Source organism: Oncorhynchus mykiss, chromosome 4, assembly GCF_013265735.2.
Source record: "Oncorhynchus mykiss isolate Arlee chromosome 4, USDA_OmykA_1.1, whole genome shotgun sequence".
NCBI lineage: Eukaryota > Metazoa > Chordata > Actinopteri > Salmoniformes > Salmonidae > Oncorhynchus > Oncorhynchus mykiss.
This window is the reverse complement of record NC_048568.1, coordinates 35,588,299-35,603,780: the sequence shown is the minus strand read 5'-3', so window position 1 is coordinate 35,603,780 and position 15,482 is coordinate 35,588,299. Positions and strand designations below refer to the sequence as shown.

At 44.9% G+C, this 15,482-nt stretch overlaps 1 protein-coding gene across 13 annotated transcripts in view; it reads right to left on the bottom strand.

Annotated features, from left to right (window-relative positions):
- Positions 1 to 15,482, bottom strand: part of LOC110521090 (gephyrin) — a 161,606-nt gene that overhangs the window by 119,813 nt on the left and 26,311 nt on the right. The gene's annotated exons all lie outside the window — the stretch shown is intronic.

Sequence of the window (15,482 nt, the reverse complement as noted above, 5' to 3'; positions counted from 1 at the left end):
GTGAACAGATGATCTTCACGTGTATTTCCCACCATAAAGCATGGAGGAGGAGGTGTGATGGTGTGGGGGTGCTTTGCTGGTGACATTGTTTGTGATTTATTTAGAATTCAAGGCACACTTAACCAGTTTGGCTTGATGGGCACTTCTTACGTACCATACGGTCAAGCTGCTCCCACAACAGCTCAATAGGGTTGCGATCCGGTGACTGTGCTGGCCACTCCATTGTAGACAGAATACCAGCTGATAGGATCCCCTACTGTTGGCACCTCCATTGTCTTGAGTGTTTCAGTGGTATGTTTCAGTGGTGCCGGTGGTGGAAAACACCAACATGAGGGTCAACCAACCATCGGATTCAACTGATATCTGCAGGTGGGAGGGCTCACACCTCCATCAACCAATCCGCCTCCTCAGAAGTGACATCGCCTCCCCTTCTCCCTCCCTCCATCTGATTGGCTTGTTCGGTGTCAAATGTAATCACTGGAGCTGGGGGGCTGGGATTAAATGGGCTTAATGATTAATCGAGGTGTGGATCCGCCCCCACTTTGTCGAGGGGTGGGAACAACGTTTTACTTGTGACACTAAATGTTTCACAACTCCTTCTCAGGGTAGAGCAGGGAGGCAGTGGTGCATCAAATACCAGCAGCAGCGTTTTAGAATTCCGTGGCAGCGTACATTTCCAAATGAATAACGCTTTCACGGTGCTGTGTAAAATATAGTAACAAATATACGGCAGGTAATCTAATATAAATCTAGCGTATCTTAGCAACCTTGTTAATTCTGAGTGGAGCAGTGGGAGAACAGCATCTATTATCAAAGACACACCCGTCAGCTACACACACACACACACAAAATCACTTACTGACACTCAAAGACCATACATACTAACACACACACACACTCAAAACAAATCTCAATTACTTTTATGCAATCGCATGCACACAAACACACGTGCATGCACACAAACACACGTGCATGCACATGCACACAAACACACGTGCATGCACATGCACACAAAGATCCCAGAGCTTACTGTAAGCAGTGGGGAGAATAGAGGGGGTGTCGAGTGGAAAAATGGGATCCTAATCGGCAGGGCTGCATTTCAAAAGCTCTCCCTCTCTACTCTTCACAACACTGTTTCCAGATAAGACTGGAAAACGCTATTTATATCCAACAAGAAGAGAAGCCAACCAATGGCTTAATTTAGGTTTATTTGAAGTGTAATCTAAATGAGGGTGTACAGGAGAGAGGTCAGGGTGCCACTCTGCAGTACAACAGGAGGAAGACACAGCACTGGTAGTCACGTCAGCACTGCAGCTAATAGGCTTTTGAACACATTTAGTGAACTACATTTCCCATGCATTCAGAAAGACTCGGTGCAGGTGTGTGGCACACAGACATGATCCAGGTGTAGTCCAGCATACAGTAGGAGAGCCAAATCCAGAATAGCCCAGCCTGATGCGGCATAACACAAGACCACACAAACACACACTGCCCAACCCAGCCCTACACTTTCCCTCGCTCTCCTTCTCTGAACAGATGTGTAGAGAGTGAGAGAGAGAGAGATCCGAACTAGTCAATTCACACTGGATAAGAGATAGAAGAGAGGGGGAGAAGACAGATGGAGGAGAGAGGGACAGTGGAGAGAATAGAGGGGGAGGAGAGAGGAGAGGGGAGGGAGAGAGAGAATAGATGGTGGACAGATGGCATAGAGGGGGTTTAGGAGAGGGGAGGAGAGCGAAACTAGAGGGAGGATAGAGAGGGTTGAGGACAGAGGAGGAGAGAGAGACTAGATGGATGATAGAGAGGGTTGAGGACAGAGGAGGAGAGAGAGACTAGATGGATGATAGAGAGGGTTGAGGACAGGAGGAGAGAGAGACTAGATGGAAAAGAGAGAGGGTTGAGGACAGAGGAGAGAGAGACTAGATGGAGAAGAGAGAGGGTTGAGAACAGAGGAGGAGGAGAGAGAGACTAGATGGATGATAGAGAGGGTTGAGGACAGAGGAGGAGGAGAGAGAGACTAGATGGATGATAGAAAGAGTTGAGGACAGAGGAGGAGAGAGAGACTAGATGGAGGATAGAGAGGGTTGAGGACAGATGAGGAGAGAGAAACTAGATGAATGATAGAGAGGGTTGAGTACAGAGGAGGAGAGAGACTAGATGGAGGATAGAGAGGGTTGAGGACAGAGGAGGAGAGAGACTAGATGGAGGATAGAGAGGGTTGAGGACAGAGGAGGAGAGAGAGACTAGATGGAGAAGAGAGAGGTTTGAGGACAGAGGAGGAGAGAGAGACTAGATGGATGATAGAGAGGGTTGAGGACAGAGGAGGCGAGAGAGACTAGATGGAGGATAGAGAGGGTTGAGGACAGAGGAGGAGAGAGAGACTAGATGGAGGATAGAGAGGGTTGAGGACAGAGGAGGAGAGAGAGACTAGATGGAGGATAGAGAGGGTTGAGGACAGAGGAGGAGCGAGAGACTAGATGGAGGATAGAGAGGGTTGAGGACAGAGGAGGAGCGAGAGACTAGATGGAGGATAGAGAGGGTTGAGGACAGAGGAGGAGAGAGAGACTAGATGGAGGATAGAGAGGGTTGAGGACAGAGGAGGAGAGAGAGACTAGATGGAGGATAGAGAGGGTTGAGGACAGAGGAGGAGAGAGAGACTAGATGGAGGATAGAGAGGGTTGAGGACAGAGGAGGAGAGAGACTAGATGGAGGATAGAGAGGAGTGAGGACAGAGGAGAGAGAGACTAGATGGAGGATAGAGAGGGTTGAGGACAGAGGAGGAGAGAGAGACTAGATGGAGGATAGAGAGGGTTGAGGACAGAGGAGGAGAGAGAGACTAGATGGAGGATAGAGAGGGTTGAGGACAGAGGAGGAGCGAGAGACTAGATGGAGGATAGAGAGGGTTGAGGACAGAGGAGGAGCGAGAGACTAGATGGAGGATAGAGAGGGTTGAGGACAGAGGAGGAGAGAGAGACTAGATGGAGGATAGAGAGGGTTGAGGACAGAGGAGGAGAGAGAGACTAGATGGAGGATAGAGAGGGTTGAGGACAGAGGAGGAGAGAGAGACTAGATGGAGGATAGAGAGGGTTGAGGACAGAGGAGGAGAGAGACTAGATGGAGGATAGAGAGGAGTGAGGACAGAGGAGAGAGAGACTAGATGGAGGATAGAGAGGGTTGAGGACAGAGGAGGGGGAAAGATTAGGGCTTACCCCATTTAGTCGACTGAGGGATTGTTTGTTCGATAGGCTATTGGTCGACCGGGATTTCTTTAGTCGAACAGTAGCAAAAAACTAAAGACATTTCATGGTGTCTGAGTGGACTAATCCATTATGGAGGCCGTGGAGATGGCACAGTCCATCACTCTAAGACATGTAATACTGAAATTGTATATGGTGATATTACGTCCGAGAACAATGGTTCAACACTAATAAAATTGTATAATTTTTATAACAAATGCGCTTTCTCCTATGTTGGATACCAGTCGCTGTCCGTGGTTCTGAAACCCATCAGTGTTCTGTTCAATTGTGGCTTTTCCTAGACCATGTTGCTATGTGCATGATGGCAAAGTTAACCAGCATATTGGTGTTGAGAACAATGTGGCAGAGGCAGCAGCGGAGTTAGGAGACGAGAAAACAGCCCTTGCCTTAAACGCCTAAGAAAAGTGAGGAGAGAGGAAACCAACTTAAATAGGTACAGTTGAAGTCGGAAGTTTACATACACTTAGGTTGGAGTCATTTAAACTAGTTTTTCAACCAATCCACAAATTTCTTGTTAACAGATGATAGTTTTGGCAAGTCGGTTAGGACATCTACTTTGTGCATGATACAAGTAATTTTTCCAACAATTGTTTACAGACGGATTATTTCACAAATCCAGTAGTCAGAAGTTTACATACACTAAGTTGACTGTACCTTTAAACAACTTGGAAAATGATGTAATGGTTTTAGAAGCTTCTGTTAGGCTAATTGACATCATTTGAGTCAATTGGATGTGTACCTGTGGATGTATTTCAAGGCCTACCTTCAAACACAGTGCCTCTTTGCTTGACATCATGGGAAAATCAAAAGAAATCAGCCAAGACCTCAGAAAAAATATTGTAGACCTCCACAAGTCTGGTTCATCCTTGGGAGCAATTTCCAAATGCCTGAAGGTACCACGTTCATCTGTACTAACAATAGTACGCAAGTATAAACACCATGGGACCACGCAGCAGTCATACCTCTCAGGAAGGAGAAGCATTCGGTCTCCTAGAGATGAACGTACTTTGGTGCGAAAAGTGCAAATCAATCCCAGAACAACAGCAAAGGACCCTGTGAAGATGCTGGAGGAAACAGGTACAAAAGTATCTACATCCACAGTAAAACGAGTCCTGTATCGACATAACCTGAAAGGCCACTCAGCAAGGAAGAAGCCACTGCTCTAAAACCGCCATTAAAAGCCAGACTACGGTTTGCAACTGCACATGGGGACAAAGATCATACTTTTTGGAGAAATGTCCTCTGGTCTGATGAAACAAAAATAGAAATGTTTGGCCATAATGACCATCATTATGTTTGGAGGAAAACGGGGGAGGCTTGCAAGCCGAAGAACACCATCCCAACAGTGAAGCACGGGGGTGGTAGCATCATGTTGTGGGGGTGCTTTGCTGCAGGAGGGACGGATGCACTTCACAAAATAGATGGCATCATGAGGTAGGAAAATGATGTGGATATATTGAAGAAACATCTCAAGACATCAGTCAGGAAGTTAAAGCTTGGTCGCAAATGGGTCTTCCAAATGGACAATGACCCCAAGCATACTTCCAAAGTTGTGGAAAAATGGTTTAAGGACAACAAAGTCAAGGTATTGGCGTGGCCATCACAAAGCCCTGACCTCAATCCTATAGAAAATGTGTGGGCAGAACTGAAAAAGTGTGTGTGAGGATAAATGCTAAATGTGTTTGGTTTTATAAATCATCCATATATATCTACAGAAATAAGACAGATCCTGCTTCTGTTGAACTGATTCCGTGAGCACCAAGTGTCATGCAATCACACGTCGGATAAACAATTAGCAAATTAGGATGGTTTTTTCTCTTCTTTTATATACTATAATAAAGGCATTACACTTGTCTCGTTAGAACAGCCTCTCTGTTATTATTTATAATTCATTTAGTGTTGTTTATACTGTTACTAATTGTCCCAAAAATTACATTTATACTAATAAAAAAAGCATTTTTATAATAATAAATAATATTAATAAAATCATGTTTATAACACATAATAATATTTAGAATACATAATAATATTTAGAATACATACTATTTATTATAATAATATTTATAATACATAATAATATTTATTATAATAATATTGATAATACATAATAATATTTATAATAATATTGATAATACATAATAATATTTATAATAATATTTATAATACATAATAATATTTATAATAATACATACTAATATTTATTATAATAATATTTATAATACATAATAATATTTATAATAATACATGATAATATTTATAATAATACATAATAATATTTATAATACATAATATTTATTCTAAATAATACTATTTATTATAAATAATAATATTTATAATACTACATAATAATATTTATTATAATAATATTTATAATACATAATAATATTTATTATACATTCCCCCGTTTCCAGTTTGTCACGCCATCTGCAAACATTCCCCCGTTTCCAGTTTGTCATGCCCTCTGCATACATTCCCTCGTTTCCAGTTTGTCATGCCCTCTGCATACATTCCCTCGTTTCCAGTTTGTCATGCCATCTGCATACATTCCCTCGTTTCCAGTTTGTCATGCCATCTGCATACATTCCCTCGTTTCCAGTTTGTCATGCCATCTGCATACATTCCCTCGTTTCCAGTTTGTCATGCCCTCTGCATACATTCCCTCGTTTCCAGTTTGTCATGCCATCTGCATACATTCCCTGTTTCCAGTTTGTCATGCCATCTGCATACATTCCCTCGTTTCCAGTTTGTCATGCCATCTGCATACATTCCCTGTTTCCAGTTTGTCATGCCATCTGCATACATTCCCTGTTTCCAGTTTGTCATGCCCTCTGCATACATTCCCTCGTTTCCAGTTTGTCATGCCATCTGCATACATTCCCTCGTTTCCAGTTTGTCATGCCCTCTGCATACATTTCGCCGTCACATGTTCCGGTGTTCAGAGTTTGTTATAACCAATTTATTAATGTGATTATGATATGCTACAGGTCAGGCCCTATTGGTCATGTGCATAAAATACATACATGTGTCACGTAAAGACTAAGGGTTGAGGGAATAGGGAATGCTTGTTTTTTTGCGTGACAGAACTTTTCAGTCAGAATTGTAATTATTTTGCAGCTTCAGCAACACAGACAGCGTGATAAACATGTTGATGTTCTGTGGTATCGCTGCAGCAGGGAGGAGAGACAATGGGTGCAAGTCACACAGTCACTCAATGTTTTTTTGTTTTTTTAACACAGAGCATCAAGTCTGATCCCGGCCCAATCAAACCAATTGCGTTCTAGACTTCTAGTCATCTGTGCGTCTTAATTATATCATCAAACAATGCACTTAAAGCATCAGACAAGCTCAGTGCATAGAATTGATTTGATGAAAAATAGACGTTTAAAAATGTAGACCAATCGATTGTTCGAAAGAACAGACGAGGTTGACCAAGATTTTTTTTTAGATGAGAGGAGAAGTTGTCTCAGCACCATGGAGAGCAAAGGGGTCATTGAGAGTTCAGCTGAGCATCATTAGAGGGAGAGGGATGAGGGGAGGGAGAGGAGAGGAATGAGGTTTGAGGGGAGGTAGAGGAATGAGGGGAGGTAGAGGAATGAGGGGAGGTAGAGGAATGAGGGGAGGTAGAGGAATGAGGGGAGGTAGAGGAATGAGGGGAGGTAGAGGAATGAGGGGAGGTAGAGGCATGAGGGGAAGGAGAGACATGAGGGGAAGGAGAGACATGAGGGGAAGGAGAGACATGAGGGGAAGGAGAGGCATGAGGGGAAGGAGAGGCATGAGGGGAAGGAGAGGCATGAGGGGAAGGAGAGGCATGAGGGGAAGGAGAGGCATGAGGGGAAGGAGAGGCATGAGGGGAAGGAGAGGCATGAGGGGAAGGAGAGGCATGAGGGGAAGGAGAGGCATGAGGGGAAGGAGAGGCATGAGGAGAAGGTAGAGGCATGAGGGGAAGGTAGAGGCATGAGGGGAAGGTAGAGGCATGAGGGGAAGGTAGAGGCATGAGGGGAAGGTAGAGGCATGAGGGGAAGGAGAGGCATGAGGGGAAGGAGAGGCATGAGGGGAAGGAGAGGCATGAGGGGAAGGAGAGGCATGAGGGGAAGGAGAGGCATGAGGGGAAGGAGAGGCATGAGGGGAAGGAGAGACATGAGGGGAAGGAGAGGCATGAGGGGAAGGAGAGGCATGAGGGGAAGGAGAGGCATGAGGGGAAGGAGAGGCATGAGGGGAAGGAGAGGCATGAGGGGAAGGAGAGGCATGAGGGGAAGGAGAGGCATGAGGAGAAGGTAGAGGCATGAGGGGAAGGAGAGGCATGAGGGGGAAGGAGAGGCATGAGGGGAAGGAGAGGCATGAGGGGAAGGAGAGGCATGAGGGGAAGGAGAGGCATGAGGGGAAGGAGAGGCAGGAGGGGAAGGAGAGACATGAGGGGAAGGAGAGACATGAGGGGAAGGAGAGGCATGAGGGGAAGGAGAGGCATGAGGGGAAGGAGAGGAATGAGGGGAGGTAGAGGCATGAGGGGAAGGAGAGGCATGAGGGGAAGGAGAGACATGAGGGGAAGGAGAGGCATGAGGGGAAGGAGAGGCATGAGGGGAAGGAGAGGCATGAGGGGAAGGAGAGGCATGAGGGGAAGGAGAGGCATGAGGGGAAGGAGAGGCATGAGGGGAAGGAGAGGCATGAGGGGAAGGAGAGGCATGAGGGGAAGGAGAGGCATGAGGAGAAGGTAGAGGCATGAGGGGAAGGTAGAGGCATGAGGGGAAGGTAGAGGCATGAGGGGAAGGTAGAGGCATGAGGGGAAGGAGAGGCATGAGGGGAAGGAGAGGCATGAGGGGAAGGAGAGGCATGAGGGGAAGGAGAGGCATGAGGGGAAGGAGAGGCATGAGGGGAAGGAGAGGCATGAGGGGAAGGAGAGGCATGAGAGGAAGGAGAGGCAGGAGGGGAAGGAGAGGCATGAGGGAAAGGAGAGGCATGAGGGGAAGTAGAGGAATGAGGGGAGGTAGAGGAGTGAGGGGAGGTAGAGGAATGAGGGGAGGTAGAGGAATGAGGGGAGGTAGAGGAATGAGGTATAGGTAAAGGAATGAGGTAGAGGAATGAGGTATAGGTAGAGGAATGAGGGGAAGGAGAGGAATGAGTGGAGGTAGAGGAATGAGGGGAAGGAGAGGGATGAGGGAAGGTAGAGGAATGAGGGGAAGGAGAGGAATGAGGGGAGGTAGAGGAATGAGGGGAGGTAGAGGAATGAGGGGAGGTAGAGGAATGAGGGGAGGTAGAGGAATGAGGGGAAGGAGAGGGATGAGGGGAGGTAGAGGGATGAGGGGAGGTAGAGGGATGAGAGGAAGGAGAGGAATGAGGGAGAGGAATGAGGGATGAGGGGAGAGAGGGAGAGGAATGAGGGGAGGTAGAGGAATGAGGGGAGGTAGAGGAATGAGGGGAGGTAGAGGAATGAGGTATAGGTAAAGGAATGAGGTAGAGGAATGAGGTATAGGTAGAGGAATGAGGGGAAGGAGAGGAATGAGTGGAGGTAGAGGAATGAGGGGAAGGAGAGGGATGAGGGAAGGTAGAGGAATGAGGGGAAGGAGAGGAATGAGGGGAGGTAGAGGAATGAGGGGAGGTAGAGGAATGAGGGGAGGTAGAGGAATGAGGGGAAGGAGAGGGATGAGGGGAGGTAGAGGGATGAGGGGAGGTAGAGGGATGAGAGGAAGGAGAGGAATGAGGGAGAGGAATGAGGGATGAGGGGAGGGAGGGAGAGGAATGAGGGGAGGTAGAGGAATGAGGGGAGGTAGAGGAATGAGGGGAAGGGGAGGGATGAGGAGGGGAAGAGGGATGAGGGGAGGGAGAGGGATCACAGAAAGGCATCCACACACACGCAGAGAGAAACAGGGCTGAGTGTGCTTTAACTTAACCTTCCAAATTTGTTGTGAGAGAGATCTAAAAGAGAGGAGGGAGAGACACCCAGCCACTCCACCCTGGACTTGATCAGCGTTTACGACCAGGTCCACCTCTACAAGGCAGCAATCCCAACTTTTGCCAGGGCCCTGAAGGACGTCACCTTCAACCGCAGGCCCCAACACCTCACAACGGACACCACACCCAGACCAGACCTGAAAGACCCAATCCTGAACGACCTGCACCGAGAGAACCCATGCCAATAGGACCTACACCCAGACCACAGCATCACCAGCCACACCCCAACCAGCTGAGACCACCCCAAACAAACCCTGTCCACACCCTATATAGCCCCCCCCCAGATCAGACCTATGCCAATAAAGCCCATTGAATTGAGCGAGGGAGAGAGATTGTGCTGAACCTCAGTGTTCACCCCAGCTTCAGAGGCCTGGTACCCCAGTCTACTGGGTTAAATACACTGTGAGAGAGACTGAGCCCCAATGCAATTGGTTAGAACTCTGACACACATACACACACACACACACACACGCACGCACGCACACACACACACACACGCATGCACACACACACACACACGCACGCACACGCACGCACACACGCACACACGCAACTCAAAAATGGTTGGACAGATGGAAACACACACAAACGTATGTACCAATGGACGGAGACAAACACACGCATGGGAAGAAGCGAGTGTAAGCAGGCATGCACTTCCAACAACTGATGGAGAGAATTATGTTAGACCAAATAGAATGCTATTTATCAGAGAACAAGTTAACTACTGACTTTCAGCATGCTTTACAGAGAAGGAATCTCCACTTGTACTGTACTGACTCAGATTGACAGATGATTGGTTAAAAGAAATGCATAATGAGATGATAGTAATTGTCTTCCATAGCACTCACCTGAACCTTCATCATCAGTATCAGAAACCCAGGCAGAGATGGCTGCTTGGTGGAGCGCCCGCAGCTCAAAGCCCTCTCTTATTGATGTTTTATTAACACGAACAGAAATATTGAAGAGACATTAATGAAGCCAGAGAGAAAAAGTTGCAGAGACTATTTACTGTGCAGTACAGGGAAGATGGAGAGAAGATGGAGGGAAGATGGAGAGAAGATGGAGAGAAGATGGAGAGAAGATGGAGAGAAGATGGGGACCTTGAATACTTACTACTTCCATGTACACTGCTCAAAAAAATAAAGGGAACACTTAAATAACACAATGTAACTCCAAGCCAATCACACTTCTGTGAAATCAAACTGTCCACTTAGGAAGCAACACTGATTGACAATAAATTTCACATGCTGTTGTGCAAATGGAATAGACAACAGGTGGAAATTATAGGCAAATAGCAAGACACCCCCAATAAAGGAGTGGTTCTGCAGGTGGTGACCACAGACCACTTCTCAGTTCCTATGCTTCCTGGCTGATGTTTTGGTCACTTTTGAATGCTGCCGGTGCTTTCACTCTAGTGGTAGCATGAGACGGAGTCTACAACCCACACCAGTGGCTCAGGTAGTGCAGCTCATCCAGGATGGCACATCAATGCGAGCTGTGGCAAGAAGGTTTGCTGTGTCTGTCAGCGTAGTGTCCAGAGCATGGAGAAGCTACCAGGAGACAGGCCAGTACATCAGGAGACGTGGAGGAGGCCGTAGGAGGGCAACAACCCAGCAGCAGGACGGCTACCTCCGCCTTTGTGCAAGGTGGAGCAGGAGGAGCACTGCCAGAGCCCTGCAAAATGACCTCCAGCAGGCCACAAATGTGCATGTGTCTGCTCAAACAGTCAGAAACAGACTCCATGAGGGTGGTATGAGGGCCCGACGTCCACAGGTGGGGGTTGTGCTTACAGCCCAACACCGTACAGGACGTTTGGCATTTGCCAGAGAACACCAAGATTGGCAAATTCGCCACTGGCGCCCTGTGCTCTTCACAGATGAAAGCAGGTTCACACTGAGCACATGTGACAGACGTGACAGAGTCTGGAGACGCCGTGGAGAACGTTCTGCTGCCTGCAACATCCTCCAGCATGACCGGTTTGGCGGTGGGTCAGTCATGGTGTGGGGTGGCATTTCTTTGGGGGGCCGCACAGCCCTCCATGTGCTCGCCAGAGGTAGCCTGACTGCCATTAGGTACCGAGATGAGATCCTCAGACCCCCTGTGAAACCATATGCTGGTGCAGTTGGCCCTGGGTTCCTTCTAATGCAAGACAATGTGGCTGGAGTGTGTCAGCAGTTCCTGCAAGAGGAAGGCATTGATGCTATGGACTTTGCCACTTTAATTTTGAGTGTGACTCCAATTCCAGACCTCCATGGGTTGATAAATTAGATTTCCATTGATCATTTTTGTGTGATTTTGTTGTCAGCACATTCAACTATGTAAAGACAAAAGTATTTAATAAGAATATTTCATTCATTCAGATCTAGGATGTGTTATTTTAGTGTTCCCTTTATTTTTTTGAGCAGGGTATTTATTTTTATTTTTAATTGTGACAAGAATGCCCCCCCCCCTTTTTCCTCCCCTCATCTCCTCTCCTCCCCCATCCTTTCTCCTCTCCATCTCCTCTCCTTCTCTCTCTTTCCTTATTTCTCCTCCTTTTCCCATCATTATTTCTACACCTCCAACGAATCCAAATATTAAGAACTGATAGGGTTATTATGATGAGGTCCTAATGACGATGGTACCATGGTGAGTAATGGGTCTGTTAATATGCATGGCATTCTAATGAAGCCAGTAGAAGAGTACAGTACAGTAGGCAACCTCAGTTTTCCCTAAAGCATGACATTTACATGTTGGAGGAGCCCAAGGCTAGTGGGCTAGTCATCTCGGTCATGACATTTAGATGGGCTGTTTGCATAATGCTCCTGTTAGCGTGCAGTGTGTGGTTTTCGCTGTGTATGTATGTTGTATGAGAGAGAGAGAATATATGTGCATACTGCTCCTGTTAGCGTGCAGTGTGTGTGTGTGTGTGTGTGTGTGTGTGTGTGTGTGTGTGTGTGTGTGTGTGTGTGTGTGTGTGTGTGTGTGTGTGTGTGTGTGTGTGTGTGTGTGTGTGTGTGTGTGTACACACGCCACGTATTTATGAACAACTATATTCATCCAGTCAAAGTGTCCTTTGAAGAGATTATTACTGTAATGTTAAACACACTAGATTATTACTGTAATGTCAAACCCACTAGATTATTACTGTAATGTCAAACCCACTAGATTATTACTGTAATGTCAAACCCACTAGATTATTACTGTAATGTCAAACCCACTAGATTATTACTGTAATGTCAAACCCACTAGATTATTACTGTAATGTCAAACCCACTAGATTATTACTGTAATGTCAAACCCACTAGATTATTACTGTAATGTCAAACCCACTAGATTATTACTGTAATGTCAAACCCACTAGATTATTACTGTAATGTCAAACACACTAGACTATTACTGTAATGTCAAACCCACTAGATTATTACTGTAATGTCAAACCCACTAGATTATTACTGTAATGTCAAACACACTAGATTATTACTGTAATGTCAAACCCACCAGATTATTACTGTAATGTCAAACATACTACATTATTACTGTAATGTCAAACATACTCGAGTGTTACTGTAATGTCAAACACACTAGATTATTACTGTAATGTCAAACATGTGTTATATGTGAAAGTGTGTTTGTATTATAAATTTTATTTTAATGTTAAGGACTCTTGGAAGATTAGTCAAAATGGGGACTAAAAGAGATCCTAATAAAATCAAATCAAATATACTAGATTATTACTGTAATGTCAAACACACTAGATTATTACTGTAATGTCAAACACTAGATTATTACTGTAATGTTAAACACACTAGATTATTACTGTAATGTTAAACACACTAGATTATTACTGTAATGTTAAACACACTAGATTATTACTGTAATGTCAAACACACTAGATTATTACTGTAATGTCAAACACACTAGATTATTACTGTAATGTCAAACACACTAGATTATTACTGTAATGTCAAACACACTAGATTATTACTGTAATGTCAAACACACTAGATTATTACTGTAATGTCAAACACACTAGATTATTACTGTAATGTCAAACACACTAGATTATTACTGTAATGTTAAACACACTAGATCATTACTGTAATGTTAAACACACTAGATTATTACTGTAATGTCAAACACACTAGATTATTACTGTAATGTCAAACCCACTAGATTATTACTGTAATGTTAAACACACTAGATCATTACTGTAATGTCAAACACACTAGATTATTACTGTAATGTCAAACACACTAGATTATTACTGTAATGTCAAACACTAGATTATTACTGTAATGTTAAACACACTAGATTATTACTGTAATGTTAAACACACTAGATTATTACTGTAATGTTAAACACACTAGATTATTACTGTAATGTCAAACACACTAGATTATTACTGTAATGTCAAACACACTAGATTATTACTGTAATGTCAAACACACTAGATTATTACTGTAATGTCAAACACACTAGATTATTACTGTAATGTCAAACACACTAGATTATTACTGTAATGTCAAACACACTAGATTATTACTGTAATGTCAAACACACTAGATTATTACTGTAATGTTAAACACACTAGATCATTACTGTAATGTTAAACACACTATATCTACGGATGGATAAAGCATTGATCACTCCATTGGGAGCTGATAGTTTGCATTCTAGTTTCATGTCATCCAGCTCCACTAGTCATTGTCCAGGGTCGTATTCATTTGGCATGAAAACTAAAGACAGAGTACCTGCACTCATTGACAAACAGCTTGTTTATGTTCTCCATAAAAATAAACGTTTTACCGAGGTGTGGCCAAATGACTAGGACCCAGTACCAACTCTGTTGGTTAGCTCTGGTACTATTCTCTCACTGGTGCTCTGAATGGCTCTTCCAACCCAAGCTTATTCATTTCAGATCATCACTAAAGATGAGGCCATAAGTGGATGGTACTTAATTAGGCTGTATCAGAAATGGATCATTAACATTAGCTAAAAAGGTTCTCCCGGCTATTTGCTTTTAGGGGCTTTAAGTTAAATGTATTGAGAAGATAATCAGATCAACTATTGATTGCTCTTGTCTTGATGTTCTCCCAGCCCTTATGAGAACCTCAAACCAATGAGAATCAGGGGTCAGGGGTAAAGCCAGAGTTGGGGTCATGCGGGCTCAGGGTCAGAGTTGTCCGTTTGGGGTCATTGACAGGGTTAGATATCGGGGTTACTAGTTGAACCCATACAGGCCAGGGGAGTCATTTTGACTTGAGAAGCCATGTTGGGAGACACATCTACCGACTCAAACCCTGGGCTGCATTCATTAGGGCACACCATAGCAAAACACCTGGCAACAAAAAACGAAAAAGAGCACTTCCTATTGGACATGTTCAGATAGGGCCTCCCCATTTCTCTTCCATTTAGTGCCTAGTGAATGTGACCCTGGCTTTAGTCATGATGACAGCCATGCCTCCAGAGATACAGCTGTCAAGGCGATTCAGGAGAAGGGAACACGGAGCATATTGTAAGTGACATATTTCTGTTCAAACGTTGTTCATTAAGTGACACGCTGTTCAAACGTTGTTCACTAAGTGGAACGTTGATCTAAATCCATCTGACTTGTCCCCATGTGGCGTTGATAGTGCCATCCCCTGCCACACTCTGGTCCATCGGCTGGCCACCACTGCCCTCGCCTTCACTAGCTTCCAGTCGCTACCCGGCGTTCCCGCAAATCCGTTTCATGCCAGAGACGTTACGGAAATTCCAGAAAGTCAAAACAAAGGACGGTCGGCACAGCTGGGGATCGAGTGCATTGTGCCCGACAATCATCGTGAAATCAGTAGAACAAAGCAGAACTCTGCTGCCACAACTAACACTCCCCACAATTCAGTATGCAGCACACAGGGCTATTATGGTACTGCTGCTAGTAGTGTGTGTGATTGAAGTACAAGTTCTACTGCATTTTGAATGTCGACCACACTAACTTAGTTCAGAAACAACTGGGATGTTACGTACCTATTATTACAGATATTAGCATAGTGTAGACTCATTTGCGAGGTGTGTGTGTGTGTGTACATGCGCGTGTGTGTGAGTGTATGAGATATTCAACCTCGTGTTCATCAGCAGTCAATCTAGCAAAGTAATGTCAATGATGGACAACATTAGTCTGATGCTACAGGTCCAGGTAGGACAGTATCTGAGGTTCTACACGACACTGACACATATCCATTGGCTACAGAGGATAGTCAAGGAGGAAACTGGCGCTTCTATCCACATGGACTAAGACTTACTACAGTAGTCACACCC